The following is a 10261-nucleotide window of genomic DNA, read 5'->3' on the forward strand; positions in this document are numbered from 1 at the left end:
CGACTGTGGTAACATAAGAGGACTATATGAGGGCATGAGAAAAGCCTTTGGACCTCACACCAGCAAGTGTGCTCCGCTCAAGTCAAAAGATGGCTCAATCATCAGCGATCGTGCGCTGCAAATGGAACGATGGGTTGAACACTATGCAGAACTCTACCAGATTGAAAACGCCATCTCACCAAATGCTGTTTCCAACTTCCCATCACTTCCAGTTTTGACGGAATTAGACGAAACGCCCTCAGTAAAGGAGCTGAGCATTGCCATTGACATGCTTGCACATGGGAAAACACCCGGAGGAGATGGCATTCCTGCTGAAGTAATTCAGGCTGGAAAACATGCCCTAATCAAACCACTCCATGAACTGCTAAGCTTGTGCTGGGAACAAGGAATGGTCCCCCAGGAATTGAAAGACTCCAACATTGTTACAATTTATAAAAATAAAGGCGACCGCTCTGATTGTAACAATTACAGAGGCATCTCACTGCTTAGCATAGTCGGAAAGGCTTTTGCTAGAGTATTACTAAAGCGATTACAGATCCTGGCAGATCGTGTTTATCCAGAGTCGCAGTGTGGCTTTAGGGCAGGTAGATCTACAACAGATATGATTTTCTCTCTTCGGCAGTTACAGGAGAAGAGCAGAGAACAAAAGCAGCCCCTCTTCATAGCATTTATTGATTTGACCAAGGCCTTTGACCTTGTTAGCAGAAGCGGTCTGTTTGCTGTACTAGAGAGAATCGGCTGCCCAAATAAGTTAAGAAAACTAGTGTCAGCTTTTCACGAAAATATGCAGGGCACCGTTCAGTTTGAAAGTTCTTCCTCCAGGCCATTCTCCATTAAGAGCGGTGTCAAACAAGGATGTGTACTGGCCCCTACACTATTTGGCATCTTCTTCTCAGTCGTACTATCCAGTGCTTTTAAATCCCTGGAAGAGGGAATATACATCCATAGCAGATCCGATGGAAGGCTCTTTAACCTGGCACGTCTTAAAGCCAAAACGAAAAGGCGTCGTATCTTGATAAGGGAGCTGCTGTTTGCCGATGACGCGGCACTCGTATCTCACTCACAAGGAGGTCTACAGAAGCTAGTGAACGCCTTAGCAGCTGCTTGTCAAGAGTTTAGCCTTACTATAAGTCTCTCCAAGACCGAAATCCTGGCACAAGACGTCGCAGAAATACCTATAATACAAATTGGGAACCACACCCTTTCAGTGGTGCAGGAATTTACCTACTTGGGTTCAACAATTGTCAGTAACCTAGACTTAGACATCGAGCTGATAAAAAGGATAGGAAAAGCTACCACAGCATTGGCAAAACTCTCCAAGCGCGTCTGGGAAAATGGTAAATTGACCACAGCGACCAAAATCCTTGTCTACAACGCCTGTGTTGTGAGCACTCTCCTTTATGGCAGTGAGAGCTGGTCAACATACATGTACCAAGAGCACAGATTGAATAGTTTCCACTTGCGCTGCCTGAGACGCATAATGGGCATCTCTTGGAGGGACCATGTCTCCAATCAGGAAGTTTTAAGATTGGCCAATATGAACAGCATGTATGCTCTCCTGACACAAAGAAGATTATGCTGGCTCGGACATGTCACCCGCATGCCAGATGGCAGAATCCCGAAAGATATCTTATATGCTGAGCTTGTGGAAGGAGTCAGACCCAAGGGCCGCCCAAGACTAACATATAGAGATGTCTGCAAGCGAGACATGAGAGCCTCAGGCATCAGCGAAAGTATGTGGGAAAACATAGCCAAAGACCGGAGTGCATGGAGACAGACTGTGCGTGCTGGGACAACCCTTGCTAAGAACAAAAGAATTGAAGCGGCTTTAATCAAGAGGGATAAAAAGAAAGCTGCCCTGTCTGCTAGCCCTAAATCAGAGGCATACACATGTACGAATTGTGGCAAAGTCTGCCGTTCTAGAATTGGCTTGATTAGCCACACCAGATTCTGCCCCGCCTCAAGATTAAGCCAAAACCAGTGACTCATTTGGGCGCATCCATTGCCTTTCGAGACAAAAGGAGCCATATATAATATACATCAGCACAAATTTATTGCCTGTGTCAAAATTTATAGTTACTAACTTCAATAAATATACTTGTACTGCACAAAATTACTGACTATTACTTGATGAGATATATAATATACATTGGCATAAAAATATTGTCTGCCTGTGTCAAAATTTACAATCACTGTCCAACTTTAATATAATATATATACTTGTACTGCACAAAATTACTGACTTTACTTTATGAGAGATATAATATATATTGACACAAATTTACTATTATCCTGTCTGAAAATGTACAATTACAGTTCTTATGGTTACAGAATAATATGGCTAAATAAAAAACTTAATAACTTGGGCTTCAAGACACTTTATTGAGTGTAATCAATAATAAATAAAAAAATTAAAAACTTAACAATTTGCAGCAGTCAAAGTCTGAATATCACAGCTTTACACAACTTGTACTTTTCTCTCCTTAACTCTACTGGTCCTCTACTGTGTCAGCCTGGCTTGACCCAACTGTGTTAAAAAACACAGTCCATAGTCAGATAACCATATCACTGTTAATCTACATGGGGATTGTTTACATCAGTCCTTTTTAAGTACACAGGCCTGTGTCACATGTGTTTGGTTGATTAATCATAGGGCTACACTGCCCAGCATCACAGTTCAGTTACATTACTTTCATAGTTTGACTATACCTCTATTCTTCACTACATACACATACTTGGTTTGCTTATTCAAAGATCCATGACATCACACCATTCACTTTGTATCTATTTTTTTTAATGATAATATCTGAATGTTAAAGTTATATCAATTTCTGGGGTATCTCAAGTGTCCTATCAATTTTTGGTGCACCTTCATGGTCATATCAATTGTTGGGCACCTCAAGTGTCCTATCAATCGTTGGGGCTCCCTCATACATATGTTGGGTACCTCAAGTGTGTCCTATCAGGTGTTGGTGCACCACAAGCTTTCTAACAAATGTTTGGTCACCTCAAATGCCCTTTTAACTGTTGGGGCACCTCAAATCTCCTATCAATTGTTGGGGCACTTCAAGTATCCTATCAATTGTTGGGCACTTCAAGTGTCCTATCAATGGTTGGTCCACCTCATCCATCATACAAATTGTTTTTCACCTCATGTGTGTCCTATCAGCTATTGGAGCACCACAAGTGTCCTAATAAATGTTTAGGTTTCTCAAATGTCCTTTTAACTGTTGGGGCACCTCAAATGTCCTATCATTTAGTAAGGCACATTTTCTCTCCTACCAACTGTTGGGGCACATCATGTCCAGTCATCAGTGTGAACACGTCAGGTGTCCTATCAATTTTTGGGGCTGCAACTATTAGGCTTCATAATACTTTTAGGATATATCAAATTTTGTAACCAAGATATCTCTATGTATCTCTATGTATATTTATTTTTTTATTAGTTTTAATTACCATTATTCTTTTATAATCCATAGAATTTTTTAAAATTATTGTGAAGTCCTGTTCATTGCTCCCAGAACCACTTTGTTTTTTTTTTGTTTTTTTTTCAGTTTCATTAACAACATATTTAATCACACTTCTTTTTACTGAAGGTTAGTTTCATTTTGTTTACAGATATCAAGCTACAAAATTAGATTCCAAATTTTGGGGGTTCTTGTCAATATCTGCAATTTAAATCCATATATAAAGTTTTGTTAACTTGGACTTTTTTTTTATACAACTTTATATTTCATATTTTTTTCTTCCTGAGGTTCAAATGTATCAATTATTTTTGTTGGCAGATATCATGGTAGAGAAATAGGAATCTACTTAAGTTTTTTAATGTTTGATTAGTCATAATATTTGCACTATTCCTATTTCCAATATCTGCCAGTGTCTGCTAAGTGTAACTAGTTAAGATTAGGAAAATGGTGATTGCAAAGTCTTACATATGGACAAAAAGAATGCTAAAGATTGGTCTCTTGGGGCTTGATTCAGTGAAAGAATGTTGGACTAGCAGAAGTGTTATGGAGTGTGTGTGTTTCTATGGTGACAGTGGGAAGAGGTTAGCGATTGGTTGTGAATGATGCTAAATATGTGGCATTGTTGTCATTTTGTCTTAAATGCAGAAGACTCCAAAACGTAAAACCAAAAGGTTGTGTTTTTTTAGTGAGTTACATTTTGTTATGAAATGTTATTACTGAAGTCTACTACAGTGATTTCATTTGATCACAAGTTATTTTGTCTATGTTATAAATTTTATATTTAGTTTTGTTCACAGGGAAGTTATTCAAGTTATTTGGAGTTTCATTAGTTAAGATATACCATGCCCACAGCAGTTTAGTTGTCTACCAACAGTTTGATGCTACAAGTCAATGACTGTCAACACCAAGAAGACTAAATTAAATAAAGCCATGTCTATTTCTACATCATTTTGTTGCTACTAACTTCTAACCTGGTGTTAATAACAACTAACGTGAAATGGGAGAAGTAAATTATTATCTGATTCATACTCAACTCTTCAATTTCCATATAATTGTAGAGAATTGACATAAAATAAAACATTAACAAAATGTGTATTATTTTTGTAACTTTTCCTCCACTTTGCATAAATTTCCTACTAGATTTTCATCATTTTTTCCTAAAGTCATTTCAGTTGTAAATTATTTTGTGCAACAAGTTACTGGAAAAAAGTCAAGCAAGAGAGGTCACTACACTAAGACTTTGTCTTCTCATAAGAATGGATTGTTTTCTCAAAAGAATGGATGGCTGCCTGGTCATGTGGTATGTGCACTGGACTGTTGTGGGGTCATCTTGATGCTCATATCTTGCCTGATGCCATTTATTCTGCTGGACGTTTAGTCAAGGAAGTAGATTCTCTTCAACTCTCAAGGAACATTCAAAACATGTCAAACATTTGACAAGAATATCAAGCAAGTGCAGTGTATATGTAAGTAATGTTGAAACATCTGATCTCATTTATGCATTATTGAAGACAATCTGCAGCCACTAAACCAGTTACATCAGATCTGGATAAAGTTGTCACCTCCTCTTCATTAAGGCTAGAACAGAAAGATTTTATTATTCTTTTACTCTACTTTCTGTCAGTGTTTCATAGTCATTTGTCACATCACTAAGAAACTTAGTTCATTAAGCACTGGCTGTATAAGACTGTCTGTTTATATGTTTTGTGTGTGAATGTTGTTCCTGTTTGCATCTATATTGTCATTGCTATAGTGGTAATCCTAAGGATAATTGTAATCAAACTGAATTTTCATTTGTTTGGATCTTATCTCGTGGGAATTTTAAACTTGATAATTTGCTCTTTGCTTACATTTTGATTTTTAAGTACATTCTAAAAGAAATACAATACATAAGGATAGAAAAAAAAGAGCAAAAAATATAGAGATTGGCTGAGGCAATATAAAGAAAGTGAGATCAAATAAAAGAATATATAAAAAGAATAAACCTAGAGATTTTAAAACAATCTAGACAGTCTCTGTAGCTATTTGGAAAGATTGCTATTGCCAACTAAACAAAACAAATTAGTTTGGAATACAAGCAAAAGAACTTAGAAAGTTGTGATTTTATTTTCTAGAAAAGCACAAACTTTATAGCAGAATTTTCACTCTAAATATTAAAGCTTTCTGTATTCTGTACATTAGATACACTAAATAGCTAGTTATTTATAGTTTTTTGGCATAATTGAAAATCTTCAATAAATTCCTTAGAATTTAAAGGCTTAATAAACCTTACAATTTTTTTTCACTTAATTTGGGTAGTTATTCTTTGCTGCTGTAGTAGGTGTCTTGAGTGTATTTTTTTTTCTTTAAAGTTTATTCATAAAATACTAAGTTAAAACATAAAGCTGCATCATCAGAATAGTTTTATTGAACATGAAAAGAAAAGCAATAGAATTTTATTTTTTTTTCCTTTTCAAGGCAAAAGTTTTTAGACCAACATGATGAAAAGGTAGACATGTACATGTAGACCAGCATGATGTAGAATGAAGACCAACATGAAGAATGAAGACCAACATGAAGATTTTGACCAACATGAAGATGTAGACCAACATGAAGATGTAGACCAACATGAAGATGTAGACCAACATGAAGATGTAGACCAACATGATGAAGATGTAGACCAACATGAAGATGTAGACCAACATGAAGATGTAGACCAACATGATGAAAAGGTAGACATGTACATGTAGACCAACATGAAGATGTAGACCAACATGAAGATGTAGACCAACATGATGAAAAGGTAGACATGTACATGTAGACCAACATGATGAAGATGTAGACCAACATGATGAAAAGGTAGACATGTACATGTAGACCAACATGAAGATGTAGACCAACATGATGAAGATGTAGACCAACATGAAGATGTAGACCAGCATGATGAAGATGTAGACCAACATGATGAAGATGTAGACCAACATGAAAATTAAATGTAAACCAAAATATTGATCAAGAGATGTATGGAATAAAAAGGTAAGCAAAGCTATGTATATCAATTAATATTTTTTTTTATACTAAACCCCTAAGTAAAGATTTGCCAAGTTTTGTGTTTCACTGACTATGAAAATGTTTTGATTGATTTTTGTTCTCTTTACAGTGAACATCTTGAGAGGGAAAACAATTCCTAGAGGCAAAGACACAGACACATTCGATACATTAGAGATTATTTCCTTTTCTACCATCATTTAGAGCCTTTTTTGTGAGGGAACCTGCGTCTGTAAAGAAACGAACATTTCCCTAATGCTACTTCAAATTCAGATCTCCTCCCAACCTCAGGCTGAGTACCCGTGGTCACCTACTTTATGTTACATTACCATAGCACTACAGACAGTGGAAAACAAATTATATGAAGGAATGCAACCACCATCAGATATTGTTGTCTTTACAGACTCCCAATCTACTCTGCAAGAACTTAACAGCAGCACCTCAAACAGCCCAAGAGAGTTGACAACACTCATTGTGATAATCCACCAGATGATATCAAAATTAAATATCAATATCACACTACAGTGGATCCCTGGACACATTGTCATCATGGGAAATGAAAAGGCAGATAAGCTATCAAAGGCAGGTTCATCTATGGAACAACCAGATAGACCTGTTAACTACCTCACCCTAAGGTCAATGTTAGTCAACAATCACAAAGAGGAGTGGCTCAAACAATGGGCATCAGGAAACACAGGCAGAGCCATGTACAAAGAAATGACTACGCCTAACAAACTGGACAGTATTAACTTCCTCCCCTGCAAAGAACAATCTACAACCTTCCAACTAAGAACAGGACACACTCCACTATTAAATTACCACCTGAACAAAATAAACTCCACACAACTCCTCTTTTGCAGACACTGCACCCACCCCTTTGAAGCCGTAAACCATATCCTCTTTGAATGCCCCTCCCTAATCCACCTTAGGCAGACCCTACTTCTACTACAGCCCAACATAACCAACACTGTGTACGGCAGTGCTGAACAACTGAAGAAAACAGCAAAATTATTTTTTTTGGCACAGTCTGCAAAAGAGCTCACAGCTCAGCAGCAATAAAGCTGGCTAGAAGAAGAAGAAGAAAAAGAGGTTACATTACAAGAAGTGGTCGCAAAGTCAGAAAACCTAACAGATGACAATGAATAGAACAATCATTTCTAATATAGGTACAAGTGATGTACTTTGTAATAACTATTTGGGTTGAATCACTATAATTGACTTGTATCTTGTTCTATATTTAGGTAAATCTTGTCATTCAGTCCAGTCATTGTTCTTTTTCATATTCCTTTTTTTCCCCTCAATCTTCTTGTTGTTTCAGTTAATGTTTTTATCTTTTTTGTTTTGGAGGAGGGAGTGGCTGTGGTATATTATCATTATTATTATTGGAGTCACAACACCAAAGCCTTGCTACATTATGCTTTTAATTCAATTTAATATCTCCCCTGCTTTTGTGTGCTATCATATTAATGTTCATTAGTGTCACATCCATGCACAATTTGTTCTATGCTTTTTATAGTGTAAATAGTGACTTGACATTATTTAGATCAATTATAATATGTTATATTACATTTAAAATAAAACTGTTAACATTTTCTATGCTATTATTAATATGAATGTTTTTTGTGTGTTGCTATGAATGCATTTTAAATTTTAGTCTGAAATCATAAATAAGAAATTGTTTCATAAATAAAGATTATATTAATATTTAATATTGTCAGACTTCACTATAGCATTGAGTTCATCCCCATAGTCTATTTAAAACTTTCAAATACTAATTCACTTTGTCTTATCTAATGGTGATCATGGGGGTATCCACTATCCATAGTCTCTGGTATGAACACTCAGTCCTGGTTAGGGCTAGGATGTAATCTCTATTTCTGATGGAACACATGTAAAACCAAGAAAACAAACAGTAGACCTAGACTTTATTAACAGGTCATGCAAGCATTTTTTTATAACTGTGAACTGACGCTCTAGAGCTATTTTTATGTATTTTTATTTTTGCTACTTTTGTAGACTAGTGCTAAGCTGTATGCTTATACTTCCGCCTATTATTATATGGGTTAGGGCGATGCTGTTTCCTGTACTGTTGTCAAGAGTGTGTCAGTTTTAATTATTCTGTACTTTGAACTGCCTTTAAGTTTCAGAATTTGTTTTTTTTTTTCTATATGTAAAGCTACTTTATATATATAGTTATATATTATGGTACATTATTTTTCTAATTGAAACAAGTCAAAATAATTGGCAGTTTGTTTTTTTAAAGTTTGTTTTAAAATGATGGCCACTTCTAATGTTTATGTACTAGATCTTTTCCTAATTTTTTTTATCTGCAGTGTTTTGTAACTGCTGCTTTGCTCATTTGAATTAAAGTATCATTTTATTTCTTCTCTTTCTTGATTTCTTTTATCAAGCCCCTTGGTCACAGACTGAGGTGCACAGATACAACCCACCCAGTAGACCTTCTGGCAACTGTAACTTCTTGTTAGTGCAGGCTAGACATGACCTTGGGCCCTGCCATGCTAACATAATACTAATATTCTCTTGAATCATTCCAGACAGCATTGAGATCACCCCTGTCCCTAACAATACATAATTACCTTGCTTTAGTTGTAGAATGAAAGTTGAGCAAACAGTGAAAAGCTTCTATATAATTCACTTGGAGGTGAGGTGACTGAGCGGTGAAATACTTGGCTTCCAAACATGGGTCCAGGGTTTGAAGACTGGGATTTTTAATTTTAGGACTATTAGGCACCTTTGAGTACACCTGGTTCTAATGGGTTCCTGGCATTTGTTAGGGAAAGGTAAAGACAGTTGGTCATAGTGCCGACCATGGGACGCAAAAACAGATGACCTTTATATCATCTGCCCTACAGATTGCAAAGTCTGCAGCTAAAACCAACATGGGAAAGCCTTTGAGGAAAAATCAGGAGTCAACCATTCAGTTAGCAGCAAACAGTGCTACTCCCAGGCAGAGCCTACAATGCCATTGATCCCAAACTGTATTGGCATATTCCATTCCTTCAAATATATAGCTGTGTGGGTGACATCATTGCAACCACAACTAATGTCAGGAAAATGATTCATAGCTAATGTTTGGAAAATGAGATGATCCATATCAGCTTTGTGACTGAAGGAGGCCATAGAATCAGATCAAAGTTTGAGATTTGCTAAAAATTTGCTCAAAAACAAATATTGTTACAGAGCAATTAGCTAAAGAAACCTGTTAACTTTTAACATAACTTTTTAATGACATATGGAAAAGCACTCTTGAACTACTAGAATTTTAGAAAAACTAGATCTAAGGGTTGCTGGAAGGGGAGGATAAAAGCGGCAATTTTTTTAGTACCAGTACCTGGTAACTATGTCAATTAACACATTGGACTAGGATAAGTTATGTAGCTTAAAGACATCCATACAACTTTTAAAGAATAAAATCACATCAGACTTCATTTAAGTTGCAGCCTGAGAGACTGAGATCCTCTCTAGCCAATGCAGTGGACTGAAACCCAGCTGTAGTGCTTCCTAGATCAGTTGAGATAGAGAGAAGCAAGTCTGGAGCAGCAAACATTAATGAGGCAAGGTTTCCTCTTTCTACCTGCATTGGGGCACTGTGAGTATCAAATTTGGCATACAAACTGCATGAAATGCTGGATATCTGGCATAAACCACTGTCAAGGGGGCTTGAGTTCAAATCCTGATTTGTTTTTGCTGAGCAAAGAAACACCAGAAATACCATTTCCCCATATAGGCAATACAAAGTAATTTGA

General features: G+C 36.5%; 1 long non-coding RNA gene across 1 annotated transcript; it reads left to right on the forward strand.

Moving 5' to 3' along the window:
• The first annotated feature begins 3547 nt into the window (after positions 1–3547).
• LOC129923655 (uncharacterized) lies at positions 3548–8879 on the forward strand. Its single transcript, XR_008775649.1, has 4 exons — positions 3548–3596; positions 4631–4933; positions 5925–6482; positions 6607–8879. It is a non-coding gene; the product is annotated as an uncharacterized LOC129923655 (long non-coding RNA).
• The last annotated feature ends 1382 nt before the right edge of the window (positions 8880–10261 follow it).

This window comes from Biomphalaria glabrata, chromosome 17 (assembly GCF_947242115.1).
Source record: "Biomphalaria glabrata chromosome 17, xgBioGlab47.1, whole genome shotgun sequence".
NCBI classification, from domain to species: Eukaryota; Metazoa; Mollusca; class Gastropoda; family Planorbidae; genus Biomphalaria; species Biomphalaria glabrata.